Source organism: Taudactylus pleione, unplaced genomic scaffold (genome assembly GCF_031769625.1).
Source record: "Taudactylus pleione unplaced genomic scaffold, aTauple2 ptg000066l, whole genome shotgun sequence".
Classification (NCBI taxonomy): domain Eukaryota; kingdom Metazoa; phylum Chordata; class Amphibia; order Anura; family Myobatrachidae; genus Taudactylus; species Taudactylus pleione.
Window position 1 is genome coordinate 13,807,398 of NW_028284468.1, and position 22,859 is coordinate 13,830,256.

The 22,859-nt window shown below is 44.2% G+C and overlaps 1 long non-coding RNA gene across 1 annotated transcript in view; it reads left to right on the forward strand.

Moving 5' to 3' along the window:
• LOC148534455 (uncharacterized) overlaps nt 1-22,859 on the forward strand; it is a 101,417-nt gene that overhangs the window by 71,062 nt on the left and 7,496 nt on the right. Inside the window, exon 2 of the long non-coding RNA XR_015877645.1 lies at nt 6,077-6,365. This is a non-coding gene — a long non-coding RNA (uncharacterized LOC148534455). The remainder of the gene's footprint in view (nt 1-6,076; nt 6,366-22,859) is intronic.

Genomic DNA, 22,859 nt, shown 5'->3' on the forward strand with positions numbered 1-22,859 from the left:
ACATAAAAACTCTTGACTTTATTTTATCTTCATAAAGAGAAGTAATCAAAAGTCATATGATTTAAACATATTCTGTTGATTATTAGGCACATATACATATGAGGAAAAAAAGACAAAGAGATATAGGCCCTCATTCAGAGCCGTACGCTCTGAGCAGAGCGCACGCTCTGAATGAGGGCCGGGCTCCATGAAAATGGAGCGTCCTCCTGGACGCTCGTATAGCTGTGGGTCCCCACCCACAGGCTATACGAGCGTGCATTTTGATGGCCGCGATGGTCGTGACCATCGCGACCATCGAAATTGCGAGCCGGAGCCTGCGGTTGAGGTTTTCAACCGCAAGCTCCGGAGTGATTTTGGCTCTATCAGAGCCAAAATCACTCCCACTGACATCACTAGTGATGTCAGTGGGCTGGCTTTTGAGGGGAGGCGTTCCCGTGGGAACGCCCCCGTCAGGGAGGCACGCCCCCGGAATGCCTACCAAAGGGGGCGTGCTGTCAATCAACATTGACAGCACGCCCCCTTTGATCGGACACAACGAGCGAAAGACTTTCCTTCGCTCATCGCGTCTGGCGCATGCGCACGACGGAGCTCCCTCTGTCGTGCGCATGCTCAGTCCATAACATCAACCCACTTGCGAGCGGACAGCCGCTCGCGAGTGGGTCTGAATCAGGCCCATAGTACTGACTGCTAGACATAAAAATAAATAAAAAAAGCAATAAAAATAAAACATATAGACAAATGAGCAGTAATATCTCATGAAATGAGTGGATCTCTGATCACCAAATTACTCACTGGTCTAGACCTGCGGCTGTGGGACAAAACAACCTATTGGGGAAAAGTCCCTTAAATGTAACAGACCCCTTATTACTCTGACCAGATGTAATGGGCCAGCCCTAAATCAAGGTAGCGCAGCGGGACCACTGCTCCTAACTTATAGAACTGGCCATGTGGAGGGAGGGGGGAAGGAAAAAATGAAAGGGTGGAGAAACAAATGACAAGAGAAAATAAATGGACAGAATATCAGAAATCCAATTCAATGGATTCATTAAGTCCATCTGGACATAAAGTATGAAGTGTATGAATCCAGAAGGCTTCTCTCTTACATAGCCTTTTATAACGGTCTCCTCCCCTTTGAGTGATAGGAACTTGTTCTATGATGACTGCTTTTAATAACTCTGGATTTGCCCCATGTTAATGTACAAAGTGTCGACCTATACTATGTTTTGTCATGCGATTTATAATATTCCGTCTATGCTCTAAAAAGCGGAATTTAAACTTCCTAGTGGTACGACCCACATATTGTTTAGTACAAGGGCATGACAAAACATAGATGACGTAGTTGGTCTCACAGTTAACAAAGGTACCTATTGTAAAGGACTGTGTTGTAATAGCTGAATGGAAAGTTTTTTCTTGATTGGATATATATTTGCACATCGTCCATCTCGCGTGATTGCACCTAAAGCAGCCCATAGGTTTTGGGGCCCAAGTTATAGTGTTGGAGCTAATGGTATGTGTTTCTCCATATGAAAAATAGCTGGACACTAATTTCCTATGTAAATTATCTGCCTTTTTAAAAATCACAATAGGTTTGTTTCTAATTCTGTTTTCAAAACGGGATCTAATTTTAAAATTGAGAAATTATTAGTTATAATATTCTTGATTTTGTGTGACAAGCTGTTTTGCTTGGACACAAAAACAAGAGATCTGTCTACTTTTTCCTTATCTGCTACTGTTTTATAATTTTTGGAAAGTAAAGAGGACCTATCCAGTATTAGAATTTCATTGAAAGCCTTATCAAGTAAGTCCTGAGGGTATGCTTTTTCCTTAAAAGAATTAATTAGAGGTATGGTTTGTTCTATGAATTTATCTTTCTCTGAACAGTTTCTTCTAAATCTACGAAGTTGCCCTTTAGGAATGTTTTCAAGCCAGCTTTTTTGATGGTTACTGTTGTAACTGATGTAATTGTTGCAGTCTACTTCTTTTTGGAAGGTTGATGTGTTAATGATGAGTGCTAGTGAAAGTGAGGTTAAAAGAATTGTGATTAAGATATTGAACAAAATGTGAAATGGACAATAAATCACCTTTCCAAATAAAAAACAGATCATCTATATACCGAGTGTAGAGGACCAGGTTCACGCCGAAAGGGCCATCCCAGATATATTCCTTTTCAAATGTACCCATGTAGATGTTAGCATAACTCGGCATGAACCTGGTCCCCAGTCGCTGTGCCAAGAACTTGAAGATAAAAAACGCGATTAAACAAAAAATAATTGATTCAAAATTAAGTGAATAGCAGGAAGAATAAACTCACGCTGTTCCACTGTCATCCCATCAACTTCCTTGAGACTACAATCAACCATATTCATGCCCAATGTGTGTGGAATATTGGTATACAGTGATGAGACTTCACATGTAATAAAGTGATAATCATCTTCCCATTCAATAGCTGATATTTTCTCAAGAAATTGTGTCATGTCTCTCAGATGGGATTTCAGTGAAAACAGCACGAGGTTGTAGAAATTGATCAACATAATGTGAAAGGTTTGCAGTGAGGGACCCCACACCAGAAATTATGGGACGACCAGGGGGATTGAGTTGTGACTTGTGCATCTTAGGAAGGTGATAGTAAGTGGGAGTTATAGGGTGTGCAGGGTAAAGAATAAGATATAGGTCTTTAATGATAATACCTTGTCTAAGAGCATTCTGCAGCAATTCGAATAGTTCTGATTGGTAATGGGTGGTGGGATCTTTTTCAATTGTGGTGTAGAACTTCATATCAGAGAATTGTCTGTTGGCTTCTGATAGGTAATCTGAAGTATTCTGCACCACAATTCCACCACCTTTATCAGCTGGCTTAATGGTTATTGAAGTATTGTTCTGTAATTCCTTTAGGGCAAATCTTTCTTGTTGTGTCGAATTATGACAATATTTTAGTTCAGTATGTGCTTCAATATACAAAGATTCAAATTCCGTCAGGGTTTTTTGATAAAAGGTTTCAATTGGGGCACTTTTGTATTGTAGTGGAAAAATTGTGACTTGATTTTACAATCTTTTATTTTAGGGTTACACATAACACTAGAAGCATCATACACTGGAATATAGGTATTGATAGGATTCCCAACATGCTTATCATTTTCTTCTAACAAAGAAATCAGGGCATTTAATGTGATATTGTCATCCTCTGTCAAATGACAAAAGGATCCCTCTATTTTATGTTTTTTCAGATCTTTGATAGCAAAATAATGCTTACGGCACAGATTCCTATAAACCTATTCAATTCTACAAAGAGATCAAATATGTTTGGACTAGAGGATGGAGTAAATTTAAGTCCTTTTAATAATAAATTTAATTGGGCCTCAGTAAGCTGTTTGTTAGAAAGCTTAAATATCCCTTTCGCGAACTTCAAATTCGATGTTAATGCCATCTTTTGTGATCTCTTTTTATTTTTTGAAGAAACCAATCTCCCTCCCCATTTTTCTCTAGCTATTTATGAGAGAAGCCTTCTGGATTCATACACTTCATACTTTATGTCCAGATGGATGGACTTAATGAATCCATTTAATTAACTTAAGACGCCACCAGGCGGATCTCCTGGCCCGCTTGCGGGCACTCAGCATGCAGAGTAAGTATGCATAACTATGTGTATCATGTGTATGCATCTTGCAAATGTACACCCGCACCTCATGGGCGGACTGTTGATTGCTACTATTTGTACATGAGTGCTGTTAGACTTGTTTATCAGTTTGGTGCTTCCATTTTGTTTTGTTCTGTGGCCATGTTTTTTTGGGAAGTGGTGTACTGTGTAGTTCAAGTGCATTTTGTATCATAACACATGAATGTCATCTACAGTATAATAGGCTGTTTGAATTGTTATAGCTTAATGGCATGTGTGTGTGTGCTTGTGTGTGCGTGTAATTTCTAATGAAATTGCACTTATGTTGAATTTGTACATATCTGGATGTGTGTGTCTATAAATGTATGAATGTGTGTCTATATATATATATACATATATATGACAGATGTGTCCTGTTGCATCTTTACTCCATACACTATGTAGTCCGCCATGCTAGTCGCGCCATGCCGCGGAGATGTGTATCACAGCATGCTGCAGTAAGGCACAACATAACATACTGAAGCGCTGGAAAAGTGTGTAATACAACTTTCTCGCCACTAGATGTCACTTTTCCTAAACTGCACAGCGCATGTGTGAAATAGCCAACAAAACTTTAGTAGCGTCGTCTGCTGATTGGCTGATGGGAATGTGTTTTTTCATGAATGAAAAATGGACATCAGTATTTTATTTATTTTTTCCTTTGTATCTTCACAGCCTCCCCCGCATGCTGGTTCTTGGAGAACCACAAGTACCAGCATGCGGGGCATAACAAGCCCACTGGTACCTGTAGTTCCACAGCAAAATAAATATTAAAATAAACACAAGATACACACCATAAAAAAGTAAAAGTTTATTAAAACATACATGCACATACACATGTACACACAGATGTACACATACTATCTCACATACTCACCTATGTACCCCTGAAGCCATCATGTCCTCTTCTCCATGTAGAATCCATAGGGTACCTGATTAAAAAAAATTCATACTCACCTCCTCCTATGCATAGATCGAGTCCTCTTGGTTCCAAGTAGGGCATCCCTGGTCTTGGTAAAACAAAAAAACAGATATACCCGGACCATTGAACTTAGTATTATCCTCTAAGGACAGCACTATTTGAATTACCGATCTGCCGTGGGATTTCACTATAGAAATCCCAGTGCTGAGCGCTCATTGGCTGAGAGAGGAGAGCCTTCTGAGACCTGCACCTGTTGTGTATTTGATGTGAAGTGTGCTCCTTTACACCAGGGAATGTGTACAATGTCAATAGTGGCCTCAGCCTGCTGCAGCACTGAAAAGAAGCGAATGATTGTGGGGTGTGGTGGTGAGCCATACAATGAGCTCAGTGGGGTTGAATAGTAATGAGTGATGGTGGGAAGAGGTGGTGAAGGGACGGGTGGCCAAACACAGAAAGGAAGGGATGAGGGAAGTGTAGAGTACTGTATTTGAAAACTATTGAACCTGACATGATCTCTCTTTATGAAAAACCTCCCGAGCATCATACGGACGGCCCTGAAATATGTACAATACAATGTCTACTGTATAGCGGAAATGCCAGATGGGAAGTTGAGAGCAATGAATTGAGCTCAGTAGAGTGCCTTTAAGAATATTGAACAATTGCTATGTCTTTGTATTTAATGCTGGGTGTGTGTCTTCTGGCCAACACAGATGTATACCTGTACGTATTTTTAGAAAAGACAGAACTCACACACCAAGTGATCATGTAGTGAAGATTTATTTTCAAAAAAAAATTAATGTCCAAAATGCCATTGCCCCTCTCCTAGTCTTGAACCCGGGGCGGCCACCCTGCAAGGCGCTCACCTAAACCACCCAGCCACACAACCAGCCATATCAAGACCCGCACCTGTTGTGTATTTCATGTGACGTGTGCGCTTTTATACCAGAGAATGTGTACAATGTCAATAGCGGTTTATAGTCTAATGAAGCTGAATGTCATAATATGGAGATGAAGGGATGAGGAAAGTGTGGAGCAATGCATAAAGTTGAACAGAGTACTTTAAAAGTATTGAACTTGAAGTGCTCTGTCTTTATGACCAGGCATCTTTTCACCAGGTAGTGACTACAATATAATGTCTATAGTAGTTTACGGTAGTCTTGACACAAAGTGATTATTTCAAGCATGAGTGACTGTTTACACAGCCTGAACGTGATTGACCAGCCACTCACAGACTACAATGCACTGCTATAGTATTGTATTCAGTACTGTAGTTTCCATCCATGGAGCATTTGCCATCCAGCGATTAAACGGTGTACTGCATGACGTGTAGTCTTTCGTGGCATACAGTATGCCAAGCCACGACATAACGCACAGTATCTGCCATAATGCATATTGACATGAGAGATGTATGTGTGGGTAAATACACTTTGTTTTCTTAATTTTATTATGTACAATGGTGTTTGTTAAAAATTCTAATAAAATTTTAATTCTTTATTTCCTAGGACAACAATGAGCTGCTCACTAAAGGAGGTGAAGACCTGCAGTCCCCATATTCCCCTCCCCTGAATCCTCTCCCTCCCCTGACCAACCTGCTGCCCCTGTCCCAACTTCCTCCCCTGTCCAAACTCCCTTCCCAGCCCAAACTCCTACCCCGGCCTAGTCCTTCTCCACTGGCCAACTTCCTTCTCAATCTACCTCCTCCTCCTCGGGCTCTAATTTGGCTGCTTTCTCCAGCCCAGGAACCACAAGTCTCAACATCATGGTTTTGGATGAGAAAAGCACTGGCTGAAGGTACAAGATAAAGTAGACATAATTTTCCACACATGTAGAAGTAATGTTTGTATTTGCAGCACTTAAATTGTAAAATGTATGTTTAAGATAGACACTTACCTGGTCTAGTTTAGGGCTTGATTCAGAGAAGGATGGATTTGTACAGCCATACACAAGCAGCTGTGCAAAACCATCCATCTCAGATGCAAATGCAGAAGGAGGTGTCAGACACCTCATTGCTGTATCTGTGTCATTTCATCACTGCAAACAAGGTTGCAGCCTGGGATCATCATTGGAACAATCGCAAACATCTATTGGTATTATTTTACATTTACCCAGGCTGCTGGAGATAATTTTTGCACCAGTCTGGGTGGTGCCTGGTCATCCAAGAGGCCAGATTCTATCTCCATTGATGCAGACCCTGTCCTTTTGTCTTAATGAAAATGGAACCATCACATCTCAATTTCCGTGAATGAGGTGGCCTGTCAACCATTCTGCAGGTTGGGTGGCCTGCAAGAGAGACTGCAGGACCCATTCTGCACATGTGCTTAACATATATTTTAAAGTATCCTGGGATGAACATACATCTCTGAATTAGGCCATTAAACTTTACTCAAGTAATATTTTTTTAGGAATTGCCTCATGTACAGATGGGCCCAGCTAGTTTGTTCCTCCATATGCTATGTAGCATGCCATGCATCTCGCACCACACAGTATGCCTTGAGTCATGCCACACAGAATGTTTTGAAGGGCACGTAGCGTAGCACTGGAAAAAAGTCATAACGTGTAATATAACATTTGGTCCACCAGGTGTTACTTTTCCTGAACTATACAGCGCATATGTCAGATTTCCAATGCATTTTCTGTATCACCGCCCGATGATTGAAGTATGGAGTCTCATACTGTAGCACTGCGCATGCCCAGTGGAGCCAGTTGGGAGTCACACACAGTGCATCCCAGACTTAGATACTATAGTGATTTCATGACTTAGAAACTAGTAGTGGGCTCTGTTTGAAAGAGGGGGCTCTGTATTAGAAACTGACTGTGCATTTGAAGCCACACACTTGCGTCACTGTTGGCATTGTCGTCTCTGTCCCAGACTTAGATACTATAGTGATTTCTTGACTTAGAAACTAGTAGCGGGTCTGAGTGTAAGAGGGGTCTCTGGATTACAAACTGACTGTGCCTTTTAAGCTACACACTTGCAGCACTGTCAGCATGTCAGTGCTGTGGTGACTGCCAGCTCCGGGAGATGCACATGGGATCTCCGGCGTATACCCAGTGGAGCCACTCCATACACCATGTAGCGCCCTGCTAGTCACATTATGCTGTGGCACATGGAGTCTCATAGTACTGCGCATGCCCAGTGGAGCTGGTCAGGAGTGACACAGTGCATCAGCTGTAAACGACAGGTGCGGCTTTTGACACAGCTAGCGTGTGTACGCTAGAGGTTTGGGTGAGCGCCTTACCCAGAGTGGGCATCCCATGTTTGGGACGTGGTAAGGGACTTTTTTTTTAATCTTCACTACAGGATTAAAAATAAATAACTTGGTGGTGTGTGAGTTCTGTCTTTTATACAGGTATCTGTGTTGACCAAAAAGACGCACTCCCAGCATTGTAAAAAAACAGAGCAATTGAAGTTCAGTATTCTTATCCAGGCCTTCTGAACTCAATACATTGTCCACAGCTTCCCACCACCTGGCATTTCTATGCTACTTTAGGCCACTGTACTGCTGATGCACTGTGTGCTCAAGAAAGTGGTGTGCGGCACTCCATACAATACGCCACATAGTGCTCTGCTAGTTGCACTATGCTGTGGCATATGGAGTCTCATAGCACTGAGCATGCCCAGTGAAGCTGGTCAGGAGTGACACAGTGCATCAGCACTAGGCTAATGCACTGTGCTGTACACAACAGGTGCGGCTTTCAGCACAGCTGGCGTGTATGGGCTAGAGGTTTGGGTAAGTGCCTTGCAAGAGTTGATTTGAGACTGGTAAGGGACATTTTTTTTTTAATCTTCACTACAAAGAAATCACTTGATGATGTGTGAGTTCTGTCATTTATACAAATACATACAGGTATCTATAGCTATGTATATATATATATATATATATATATATACACACACTATAGTATACAGTATTAAGGTCACTTCTGTACATACTGTACCTCACTGAACTGTACAGTAGCTCCACAATGCTTTGGTCAGTGGACCCAGTGAATGGGTTCCTCTGGTTGTGGCATTACTCCACCGCTAGAATGAGCTTGGTACTGTTTGTCCCCTGTATATCCAAAACCAGGACCAGCACTGAAAAGCCTGGGTCTGGTTGTGCTCTAAGGAGGGGGGGGGGGGTTTAAAGGGCAGGCATGTGTATATTTTGTTTATATTTACACTTGTATACTATACATTTTTTATTACAGATACATGGACAGATCTCACTGATCTGTCTATGCATCTATGTCTTATTAACTTTTTGTTATCATACTGTAGCTGCTTGCAACACGGAATGCACTGATCCATGCATGCATCTATGATTTGTTTTTTTCACTGATTTTTGGAGCATGGATCGCCCTGATCCATGCTGCAAGCATCTTCTGCTATTGCACACAATCTAATAATATGAAAATCATTAAATCATGCATGATACTGTAGATCTTACTGTACTGTATGTCACATACTGACTTAAGGTGCACATCCACTAAAAGATTCAGGAAAGACAGTATGATTACGACATTGTAATCGTACCATTGTTCTCCATCCACTGCAGTGCCTACACTGAACGATCAGTCATTCAGTGTAGGCACTATCCATCATCCCCGAACATGTTCGGGCGATGATTGACGTCGGAAACAACCAGCGGGAATGCACATTGCTTGTCGTTTCTGACATTTTGATGCCCGATTAGTGAGTGATTGCATGATTATGATGTCGTAATTGTGCAATCACTCTGTGTAATTGGGTAGTGGATACCGCAAATACAGTACAGTAAGATGAATTCCTGTTCACTACTGTTGGGGTACTGTATCGAACTCACTACATTATTCACAACAACCAATACTGTACAATACTGTACCTTTCAATGACAGATGCACGTGGTGGGTCTCAGATGCACTTAAAGACACACAAACTCCAATTTTAAAAATTAATGACAATACTTTTACTTACCGTAATAAGGTACAACATAATACAAGTTGAGTCTCCCATATCCAAATATTCAAAAATACGGAAATATTTTGGCATGACTGAGATAATGAAACCTTTGATTTTTGATGCTTCAATGTACACAAACTTTGTCTAAGGCACAAATGATTAAAAATATTGTATAAAATGACCTTCAGGCTCTGTGTATAGGGTGTATATGAAACATAAATTAATTTCAATTCTGCACACAAACTTTGTTTGAGCCACAAAATTATTGAATATATTGTATAAAATGACCTGCAGGCTGTGTGTATAAGGTGTATATAACACATAAATGCATTCTGTGTGTATATTTGGGTCCCATTCCCAAGATATTTAATTATGGTATGCAAATATTACAAAATACGGAATATTCTGTTATCCAAAAAAACACTGGTCGCAAGCATTTTGGATATGGGAGACTCAACCTGTATACTGTATGCAGTTAATCACACTTTTTAATACATGATTTTAGATAAGGTATGAAAACAAAATGGCTGCTGCATCAGAAATACACTTGCCTACATTTAGAGAGAAAGGGAAAGTCTCATGTTCTCTAGGGCCTTCTGCAAATACTGTAGCACAAAAATATTATTTTACAGTAAACTATTTTTTACAAAATGAAAAAGAAGGAAACATTAGCAATAGCTACTGTACAACACAGCTGAAGTTTTACAAAATGTGCACTCTTTTTGGTGAGAAGCTCTATGGTCCAGAGTATCATACTGTACTGTATGCAGATCAGGATACAGGATTTGCCAATGGTCACTGCGTGATGCCTACTAGAAAAAGTAAACAAAAATGATTATTGTAAGTACTGTAGATCAAACATACAGTAGTGTACAGTAAATTAAAAATACATTCACTGTTATTGTTTTACAGTATACAGTATGAATCTACTACAGTATATACATTACTGCAGTGTTTTTCAGTAAGTCTTTACTGTATTACACTATGACATTATCATACTTATCATCAATCTCTAATGCGTTTTGCAGCAACAAGCCGGTAGCTTTTTCAAAGAGTGATTTTGAGCCAGTCACATAGACCTTAAATACCCATTCATTTTAATTGTTATTTGTCTTCCATTGGTTACTCGAATATCTCTTCAATTTTGGTAATAATCTGGGACACCTGTGATTAAGCAATACTTCACATGCTAAAAAACTTTAACTCCACATCTAAATATACACTCTTAGATGTCTTCTCCACTCCAATATATAAATCAATATCACAAACATATAGCCTATAGACAAAAAATAGTGGTCTATAACCAACACTTTTTGAGACTATATTACCCAAGTACACCTGTATACCTCAAAAGCACATGTTTGCAGGTTTTGTTGTAAACTTGCTTAGAAACTTTGGATCAAATTGAGACATTTAATGTAGTTTCTATGCAGGGGCGTATCTACCCATTGGCCAGGATGGCACTCATCAGGAGCGCCGACCAAAGGGGGGGCGCCGTCCCGCAGTGCCACCAGCAGCCAAGGGGTGGACTACCCCCTCTAGTCCCCCAACCCCACAAGTGTAGGGCAGACCGCAGTGAGAGCGGTCTGCCCTACATAGTTTACAAACACACAGCTGCCAGCAGCGGTTGTGTGTTTGTTAGAGCAGCCAGCCAATGAGAATCAGACAGACTCTCATTGGCTGCTGCGTCATCCACGGAGGGAGCCGACTGGAGCTCATTCATGAGCTCTGTCTTCTGGCTCCCCCCACAGTGGGTGATGGGAGAGACGTCATTACATCTCTCCTATAATGCAAGAGAAGAGCCGGGACTTGGAGTGGACAGTGGCAGTCACATCAGGAGCGGGGATCAGGTAAGTTGTATTTTTTTTTCTTCTGTGTGTGTGTATGTAAGCCTGGCACAGCAGGAGGGGGCACTGTATAGGGGGTACCAGCTAATGGGGTCACTGTATAGGGGGGCCTACTACTGGGGGCTACTACTGGGGGACATTGTATAGGGGGGACTACTACTCCCAGCAATGCAGCATAGGGGGGACTACTGCTGGAGGCACTGTATAGGGGGGACTACTACTGGGAGCACTGTATAGGAGGACTACTACTGGGGATAATGCAGCATAAGGGGACTACTACTGGGTGCACTGTATAGGGGGGACTACTACTGGGGGCAATGCAGCATAGGGGGGACTACTACTGGAGGCACTGTATAGAAGGACTACTACTGGGGGCACTGTATAAGGGGGACTACTACTGGGGGCAATGCAGCATAAGGGGACTACTACTGGGTGCACTGTATAGGGGGGACTACTACTTGGGGCAATGCAGCATAGGGGGGACTACTACTGGAGGCACTGTATAGAAGGACTACTACTGGGGGCACTGTATAAGGGGGACTACTACTGGGGGCAATGCAGCATAGGGGGGACTACTACTGGAGGCAATGCAGCATAGGGGGGACTACTACTGGGGCACTGTATAGGAAGGACTGCTATGGGGGCAATGCAACATGGGGGATTACTACGGGGGCACTGCAAAGGGGGGCACCAGTCCATTACATTGCCAGGGGTGCTTGGATCCCTAGATACACCCCTGTTTCTATGATTACAATGCGATCTCCACTATTTTAATATATGATTTTTATTGTGTTCACATACAACCAGTTGCCAGAGTCAGGTGATTTCCATAATTAGACTTTTGGAAAAGCAGCTGAAAAAGCTGAAGGAGGAGATGAAACAAAGTGATTCTGCTAAGTATGTCAGATATGTTGATTAAGTCCTTTTATTCGCTTCACCAGTTTTCAGGGGTCATCAGGAAATGGATCACTAAATTTTGGTGACCGTGCTTGATTATAGGTTTAAGTCATACTTTGTGGGGGGGTTTTCAATTGACAGAGATCTGAAAAGATGCAAAGAGCTCCTGGCAAGCAAGTTGTCAGCTAAAGTGGCACATGACATGATGAAACCTCTTCCTTTAGTTTCTCCAGCAACTCTGCTACCAGGAAAAAAAAATTGGCTTTCCCAAGAGACCCACTGGTGATGTAGATAAGTACACACAACATTTTGACATCTGGTGAGGTCTAAAAGAGTTGCCCAAAATCAGGGCCGCCATCAGAAATTATGGGGCCCGGTACTGACAAAATGGTCAGGGCCCCCCTCACCTGGGATGTGGGTCAGAGGTGGGTGGAGCTCTGGATAATGTGGGTTGAGCTACTTTGGGAGTGGAGCATCAATTGCTCAATAAACAAGTGTTAATATTTGGGCTGTGGGGGTAGTTGTTATTATAACAGGCCAATCTATCAACTGCTATAAATCCACATACAGAAAATCAGAATCTCGACAAAATATATAGGGAAAGCATTTATACTTGCACAGTTGCCCTCCTCAGGTGCAACTCACTGTGTAATTTACTCAACATTTTGGGGAGAGACTCCCCTTCCTCAGGACACACAGTCTCCCCTCAGTCTCCAGAGATCTCTCCTTGGTAACCAGAGATCTCTCCTAAAGGACACCATTTGTTAAAAATAAACTCCACACATGAACTATGCAAGGAGAGGCCAGTAGCGGCATGCTTGCAAGGGAGACAATCACAAGCTGCAACCTGAATATTATTCTCCAACCTTCAACTGCTGCACTGATTATCACAAATTACAGGGATAGAGAGTATTCAGTTTACCACTGCTGTATAAATTCCTTAATAGCAACATGTAATTTAATCAGTGCTAATCCAACATACCAGGTGAATTACTGCATGTAATGATGTAAAACACTGACGTACCATAAAAAAAATAAAGCATCACCCTTCCTCCTTCATAACATAACATCCGGAGAACAGGGCCGGTGCAAGGTTTCTCGGCACCCTAGGCAAAAGTTCTGCCTGCTCCCCCCCAATGCACACTTTTTAGCCCATCAGGTGAAAGTGTCTTAGAATTACAACCGCCACTGTCAATTAATGAAACACAGCCTCCAGAAGAATGTGTAAAAAAACACTTTGCGTGATATTCGCGGGTACACGCAGGGAGGCTGTAGTGTAGTCAGGAGACACAGGATAGATAGATGGACAGACGGACAGGAGACGGATGGACCTAAAATGGATGCACAGGAGATGGACAGACAGACAGGAGATGGTCAGACAGACAGGAGACAGGTCCTGATTCAGAGGTGGATGCATGCAACTCTCGTAGGCATTCCTGGGTGGTGACTTGCGGAGAGACTGTCATCAGTGGGTGAGTCAGAGACTTTGTCAACGCAGTTCCACTGACACTGGTGGCCATATTACCGTCAGACATTCTGGGCAACCATATGGTTGCTCTTATATGCAATGGTGCAGCCAATGTCCGATCGGCAGATTAGAGCCGCAGCTGGTGGGCATCTAAGTAGGCAGCCCATTGCCTGCAGCATTAGCATAAAATATCAGTAATCCATTACTGTCCACCTCTTTATCAGACCCATAAAGAGATATAAATAGAAAGAACACACATAATTATATATTATATACACATATGGCTATACATACATATATTTATACACACGCTTCACGGTCATTCCCATCTAGCCAGTCCCTACACTGATTCTCAGATAAATGAACTTGATCTGCCATCTTGGCCTCAAGCTTGCATACATGTTAAACATAAAACTGGGTCCTGCCTTAAAGAGACAGGACCACACCCAGGGCTATCAGTTAATAAGCACCTGGAAAAAGAAAAAAGTTTGTCTTACATTTGAAAAACAGGGTGCCCTAGCAAGTGTGACTGTTTTATTTTTCTAGTCTTCTCTGGGGGGCGGGTGTAAACAGGTGCTGGGTGCCATCACAGTGTGGATGGGTGCGGTCGCTGGGGTAAGGACAATTTCACCAGGAGAGGCAAGACCGACACCGTACAAGTGCCGGCGCCCTTTAGGCAGCTGCCTAATGGAAGCGCTGGCCCTGTTGGAGAGAGAGAGGCTGCAAGTCAATCCACAGCTTGCGGACCGGCAGCAAATCAGGAGCGGGCGCTCCTGATTGGCTGCCATTCCGCGAGCTCTGATTGGCTCGCGGCCGCTGACCTATTTGATGTGCTGCCAATGCTATTTCTACCTGAATGCTGGCTGCACTGCTGCCACAGCCACCCGGGCCCCCCTCTCTCCGGGTCCGGTACTGGAGTCCCGGCAGTCTCCCCCTGATGGCGGCCCTGCCCAAAATCATTGACACATTTACCGTAATGCTATCTGATATGGTCACAATCCATAGACTGGTGGAAGATAATTTTAATGACAGTGTACAAATAGACATGTCAGACAGTCCCTTTCACTACTGGGAGGAAAAAAAAGGCAATTTGGAGGCCCTTGTACAAACTGACTTGCTTTACTTAAGCTGCTAACCATCCAGTGTGTACTCGGTAAGAGTTTTCAGCACATTAAAATGAACTATAAATTCCATGAGGAAAACCTTTACTGGCAATTACATCAAAGTACAAAGACTTATGTAATGGTGGATTCCAGCAGAGATTAATTAATATTATAGGAAGATGATGTAAAAACTGATGATGGTGAGAATGAGGATGATAATGATGATGACAACTTGCCACTGTAGACACTATTGACAGCACTGTTAGCTTAGCTTCCTTAAGCCCATCATTAACAATGACACTGCTAGCTGCCTTAATCCCATCATTCATTAATGACACTGTTAGCTGCCCATTGACACAAATTGACAACAACTATCTGACCAGCTATGTGAATGCAGATTGGGATGGATACTCTACTAATAGAAAGTTCACAAGTGGTTACCTATTTATATATATATATATATGAGGTGAAGGACCAATGAGTTGGAGTAGCAGGTGCGAGCAAAACACCACTCAATCTTTACCTGAGATTCTGGGCTCTGACTTTAACCACACAGGAATTAGTTTGAACTGATTACAAATTAGAGATGAGTGGTTCGGATTATAGGAAACCCCGCCAAAATTTAGGGTATCCGAGCTAATCCGATTCCTGCTCGGATCTTTTTGCTGGGCTTGGATCCAAAAACAAGCCAAAACACAGAGATCCCCGCATTGGATCTCTGTGTTTTGGTTCAGAAAGCTTCCTCTGTCAGATCCAATCAGCGGCCGCTACTATGGTAACATGCAGCTGGTAGGCTGAGAATGACTGTCTCTCAGCCAACCAGCGGCCTGTTAGCATGCTGGCAGCCACTGATTGGATCTTGCAGACAGAAGCTGAGTGCTGTCACTGCCCCCCACCCTCTGGCCCGACATCCATGCCAGCTGAGCGTGAATCACTGCACAGCTCCAACACGGCAATAGTGTTCTAATAGTGGACTAATTCATAATAAGGACTTCTGGCCGGTCCACACCACCAGCATTCGGACACGCTCTCTCCTGCTAGCCATCACCATTCCACAGCAGCCAGGATGACAGTGCAATGAAGGACTTCACAAACCCTCCCTGCACAATGTAACATCACATAGGTATCGTCCAGTGTCGGTACTGTGGGGGTCATTCAGACCCACTCGCAAGCGGCAGAACGCTCGCAAGTTGGTCGATGTTCCCCACTGCGCATGCGCACGATGGAGGGAGCTCCGTCGTGCGCATGCGCGAGACCCGGACTGCGACAGCCAAGCTGTCGCTCCGGGTCTCGCACCAAAGGGGGCGTGCTGTTGATGGTGACTGACAGCACGCCCCCTTTGGTGGGCGTGCCTGGGGCGTGCCTGCCAGACGGAGGCGTTCCCATGGGAACGCCTACCGTCTGAAGCCGGCCCCACTGACATCACTAGTGATGTCAGTGGGAGTGATTTTGGCTCTGATAGAGCCAAAATCACTCCAGGGCTTGTGGCTGGGAAACCCTACTGCAGGGTTTCCGTCGCAAGTCCGATGGTCGCGATTGTCTTGACCATCGCGACCATCTTTTTGGACGCTCGTATATGCTGTGGGTTGTCACCCACAGCTATACGAGCATCCAGGAGGACGCTCCATTTTAATGGAGGAGGGCCCTGATTCAGAGCGAGCGCTCTGGTCAGAGCGTGCGGCTCTTAATCAGACCCTATGTGCAGCAGGGCCATGTAGGAGCGCACAAAAATAAAAGTGTTTTTTTTTTTTAAAGAAGGTGTTCAGCATTAACCGGGCCAACCCTGACAATTAATACTGACCGCCTGTAATTGATAGCCCCTGTGGCTCCACCCCCCACTTCCTGCTCCTCACTTCACTTCCACCTCGATGTGTGCACTGTGGTGTGCACAGTGGCAACCAGCCTACAAGTTCAACTCACCTCCTCCCACTGTGATGTGACATGGGCCCTGATTCAGAGCCGGACGCTCTAACCAGAGCACTCGCTCTGAATCAGGGCCCACCTCCATTAATATGGAGCATCCTCCTGGATGCTCGTATAGCTGTGGGTCACCACCCACAGCATATACGAGCGTGCAGAATGATGGTCGCGATGGTCTTGACCATCACGACCATCGGAACTGCGAGTAAAAGCCTGCGGTTGGGTTTTTCAACCACAAGGCTAGGAGTGATTTTGGCTCTTTCAGAGCCAAAATCACTCCCACTGACATCACTAGTGATGTCAGTGGGGCCGGCTTCAGATGGTAGGCGTTCCCTTGGGAACACCTCTGTCTGGCAGGCACACCCCCGGCACGCCCACCAAAGGGGGCGTGCTGTCAGTCACTATCGACAGCAAGCCCCCTTTGATGAGACACTCCGAGCGAAGGAAAGTCCTTCGCTCGTCGGGTCTCACGCATGCGCACGACGGAGCTCCCTCCGTCGTGCGCATGCGCAGTGGGGACCATCGACCCACTTGCGAGTGGACAGCCGCTCGCAAGTGGGTCTGAATGACCCCCATGGTCTCCGAGGGACACTTCAACTCCTCAAAACTACTGTGAGCGGAGAGAGCTAGATCCCCTTGAGCCATTCCAGCCTCCCATCCCAAGTGAGATCTATTTGGTGATTCCCCGCCTCCAGAAAAATGTTAGTTACTGGAAAAATTATTTCCTGTAACATGTTAAGTATACACACACATCTCTCTATCTATTTATCTATCTATCTATCTATCTATCTATCTATCTATCTATCTATCTATCTATCTATCTATCTATCTTTATGTACTGCATATCTATCTATCTATGTACTGTGAGCCTGATTCAGAGCCGATCGCTGCTGACGAGCGCTCGCTCTGAATTAGGGCGTGTTTTTTTTTTCTTTTCTACTCCAGCCCGCTCGCAAAGCTGTGGGTCACAATTATCGCGACCATCGGGCTTGCGACGAGACCCAGTGGTAGGGTCTCGGCTCCCGCAAGCCCGAGTGGACTTCCTGCTCTAATAGAGCAGGAAGTCCACTACTGACATCACGAGTGATGTCAGAAGGGCCACCCACAAACACCAGGCATTCCTAAGGGAACGCCTGCATTTGTGCAGCCACCCCCCCTCCCCGCCTACAGAACGGGGTGTGCTGTCACCATCGGCAGCCGCCCCATCTTGAAGCGAGACCCGTAGCAACGCAGCTGCCATCGCTGGACAGGTCTCGCGCATGTGCACGCCGGAGGTGGCGCATGCGCAGTGGGGGACCATCGACCCGCTTGTGAGTGCTGTGCGCTAGCAAGCGGGTCTGAATCAGGCCCCGTATATCTATCTATCTATATCTATGTATTGTATATATCTATCTATCTCCTTCTCTCATATATATATGTACTGTATACATATATTTATACACAACTATCTGACACATAAGGTTGTTTTGTGTATGTATTATTTTTTACTGTATTTTATGTCTTAACATATAGTTGATATTTGCAATCTTTCCTTACACTAACACATTAAGGGGCCCATTTATCATTGAATATGTGAGGTAAATTCCCCCAAAACACCAGTTTTCGGGGGTTTACCTCAAATATTAAGTATCTCCCGTGTGTGTTAGGGAGGGACTGCAGCAGGTGTTTCCGATACCTGCTGCGATCCCTCCAGTCCCGCTGGCAGACACAGTCCCCATAGGGTGTATAAGCCTAATAGCCCTCTGTGCATACAAATACTGTGACTCCTTGGGCCTTAGCCCACTTTGTAAGCAAGTACTGTGACTCTGCTGGCCGTATCTCTCTGTGTGGGTAGGAGGGCCCAAGGACAATTCCATCTTGCTCTACCTTTCATTTCTGCCACTGCTGTGTGGCAATGTTTCATAGATGTGCTTTAAACTGCGGTGTCTGTGCCGATGCTCTGAAGCTTAGTAACCAGTCAGAAGAAAAAAAAAAGCCCAATTGATGTGATTTTAGCTTTTTTTGTAAATTTTTGTAAAAAATCCAAATCCAAAGCCAGTCGCCGCAGTTTGGCAAATCCAAAGCAAAATCCAAAGCCGGATGATAAATTAGAACCAAATCCAAATCCGGCAATAATGTTCCAGCGCACATCCCTAGTACAAATATGTACAAAGTCACAAATAAAGCACAATGGAACTTGAGGAGAGAAAATGCCGCTGCCGCTGCATCGTAGCACTTCGTATATAGATCAGATTCATTCGCACAAAGATGTACAAGTTTTGCATATAAAATTGATAAATGCAGTCTCACTAAGTATATTTTGTGGCATCTTATTGTTTAATTTGTGCAAATTCAAGTGAAATAGATGTTTGGCGCAAGCTGAGGCACACGGGACTTGGCGTGCTGAGAAATGCTGTTTGGCGAGACTGCGGCAATAGTGTATGAGGAGACATCTGCAGCTTATCTAGGTTGTGATAAGCTCTCTTGCAGAATATTCTGGATATCCTCCATGTATGTATAAGCTGTGTCTATTTGGAAAATGCCTGCACTGTTCTTACTAAAGTTATTCTATATAAATATTCTCTGCATTTTTCTCTGGTTTTATGCTGTAATAAGGTCACTGTACACTCATGGTTGTCAGTACAGCTTCTGGTATCTAAAAAGAGCTGAAACAGTGAGCTGCTCTGATTCAGATCAAAAGAAGATTTTAATATTGTTTAAATGTAACTTATAAGTTAATGATTTACCAACCTGCATTGAATGTATGACCCAAGTGAGTAATGACTGTATTGTACTGATGTATAACTCATCTAACTCATTGTCTTTCGGCCAGCTAAAGGACATCATGACATAATTATGAAATGACCAACAAGTTTTATTTTACTGCCAATTTAAAGACACACTAATGAAAACCCGATCAAGCCAAGAAGCAAAAGGGTATATTTACTAAAGTGCAGGTTTTTAGAAGTGGAGATGTTGCCCATAGCAACCAATCAGATTCTAGCTATTATCCTCTAGAAGGTGCTTGCTAAATGTTAAATAGAATCTGTTTGGTTGCTGGGCAACATCTCCAGTTCTAAAAACCTGCACTTAAGTAAATATACTCCAAAGGCTCTGTGAATTATATTTCACCAACAGAAAGTTTGAGAATTTTACAAAGAAATAAAATATAAAGGGGTTTATGTATCAAGCAGTGAAAAGTGTGGAGAAGTGGTTCAAAGGATAAGTTGCCCATAGCAAATCAATCAGCATCTACCTAACATTTTATAGACTGCAGTTGATAAGTGATTGGTTGCTATGGGCAACTTCTCCACTGGTCCACTTCTCTGGTGAATTCTACAGCATTGGTGGAAAGGTATGCATAGTCAATGGTCTGATGTCAGACATAGTGAGGCATATTTTTCTACTACTTATGCCTCCAAGTTATACTGCACATGCATCCAGTTCGTGTGTGCACTGATTCAGAGACAGTGGTGTGACTAGTGCAGGGCCCCCGGGGCTTTTGCACTGGGCACAGTGGGACCGGCACCATGGGGGGGCACCGCCAGCCATGGTACAGGCCCACCCTAGTCAGTCAGTGTAGTGCAGACCGCAGTGAGTGTGGTCTGCACTACACAATCAGGGGCGTAGGGAGGGTGGTTCCAGTGGAGCGCAAGCTCCAGGTGCCGAAGGTGTCTGGAGACGCCGCCCGCTGTGTACCTGGCAGCTGTCTAAGAGGCGGGCTGGTCTGGGGGGCAGGGTGCCATGTGCCCCCTGGGCCACAGCGTCATGTGGGCCGCGGGCAGCCTGTGTCTCTGTGAAACCACTGCACTGCATGTGTAGCGCTGACCGGACGGAGTTCGGTCAGCACTACACAGTGACTGACAAACACACATCCACCAGTGCTGGCAGCAGTGTGTTTGTTTTAATTAGCTGCCAGTGAGAGTCTGTCAGACTTTCATTGACTGCTGCTGCACCCACTGCCGGAGCCGCTCCATCTTCTGGCTCCTGCAGTGGGTAATGGGAGAGACGTCATGACATCATGACGTCTCTCCCATAATGCAGAGTGGGCCAGCCCAGGAGGACGGACGGAGGAGCGGATGGCGGTGGCGGGAGTGGGGATTCAGGTAAGTGTTTTTTTTTATTAAGTGTCTCTACTGGGGGGGGGCACTACTGGTGGCACTACAAGGAGGAGACCACTACGTACTACCCGGCAGCAATGTGTGTGTTTCAGTAGCCAATGAGAGTCAGACAGACTCTCATTGACTGCTGCGTCCACTACCAGAGCCAGGCTGGAGCTCACTCATGAGCCTTCCGGCTCCTGCAGTGCGTGACGGGAAAGATGTCATGAAGTCTCTCCCATAGTACCGAGCGCGGCTTGCAGGACCAAGCGGGAGGATGGAGGAGCAGACATCGGTGGGTGTGCAGGAGTGGGGATTCCGGTAAGTTAGTGAGTGTTTTGTGTCTGTCTGTCTATTATGTACTACTGGCCGGGGGCACTACAGAAGGCACTGTCTAAGGGGCACAGCATAGGGGGATCAGTACTGGGGGTACTGTATAAGGGGCACTACTTGGCACGTTCATAAGGGGAACCACTATTGGGTGCACAAGGGGCACAGCATAGAGGTGATCACTACTGGGGGCACTGTATAAGGGGCACTACTGGGGGCCTGTATAAGGGGGCCACTGCTGGGGGTACTGTATAAGGGGCACTACTCATGGCCTGCATAAGGTGGACCACTACTGGGGGCACTGCATAGTGGGGACTGTATAAAGGGCACCGCATAGTTACAAACAGTATAAGGGTGCAATACTGGGGGCACTGCATAAAGGGCACTACTACATGGGGCACTGAAACTGGGGACATTGCAAGAGGGGCACTACTACTCAGGGCATTAAGGTGCATATGCAATGGAAAGGAATGTTCCCAGAGTGACAAGAAAGAGGTGTGTGTCATGTTGACATGCCCCATTTTTCAGTAGCCACACCCCTTGTGGCATGTGATCACACCCATTTTTTCAGTGCACACACCTACAGTGCACACACATAGAGGAGGGCTCCATTTTTAATTTTGCCCTGAGCTCCATATACCCTAGTTATGCCACTGGTCAGAGATACAATTGAGACGCATAGGAGACGCTCAGTTTCAGAAATGTCTTGATACTGAATTGGGCCTTCCTGGGTGGTGACAGTGAGTGGCTTAATGCTCGCACAGAGATTGTCTGTATTATGGGCATGTTATGGGACTGCCGCAAAATTGTCACTGAAAGTGGTTGCATACAGAGACACTAAACCAATCCCTTAGGAGGCCATACTGGGAAAAAGCAACTTCACCTGCCAGAGGTCTGGTGCAAGTTTTGATGATGCAACGAATGGTGCATCTAATAATGCACCAATCAGAATTTCAGTATCTATGGACACTGACAATGTGCATCTCAGACCTTGTACATTCGCACACATGGATGTACACTATAGAAAGGCATTGTAGCAGCATTAGCATTGCTCAGAAGAGCACGGCTGCATGCAGAGCAAAACTATTCATTCTTATGGACTATATCACTGACCATGTGACAGTTGTGAGTTTAAAAGGTCAGCATTTTTTAGGTTAGATAAAACAATAAAAGGTAGACAAAGTGCACTTCTGAGGTACAATTAATTCCTTCGTTCATGAAATATTTCATCAATCAAATGCTCCAGACAGAAAATCTGTGTAAGGCAATAAAGTCAATTATCAGTTGTTGTAAAAATGGAATACAATGTATGAATCTGGCAAGTCATAAAGAAGATATATCACAATAATCCTGGTTCCTCCTTCTGTCTGATTTTTCAACACTTTTACCCCTCAGTGTCAGTGATATCAATGCGATATATGAAAGACAAAACAGGGGGGACACATATAATGTAAAACCAAACACAGTTATTAATCAAATCCAAAACATAAAAATGGCTGCGTACCATAAAAGACCTATTATGAAAGGTGCAATGTAACACATATAGGGGAAATGATGCTCCCCCTATTGAGCAATACCTTCACAGGTCAGAATGGTAGCTGACATATCCTCGTTATATACTATTATAGACCACCAACTTGTAATTAATGCTGTTGAATATACCGTGAGGAAAAGTCCAGAACCTATTGGGGAAGAGAAACTAGATTTTATTAAGGAATCC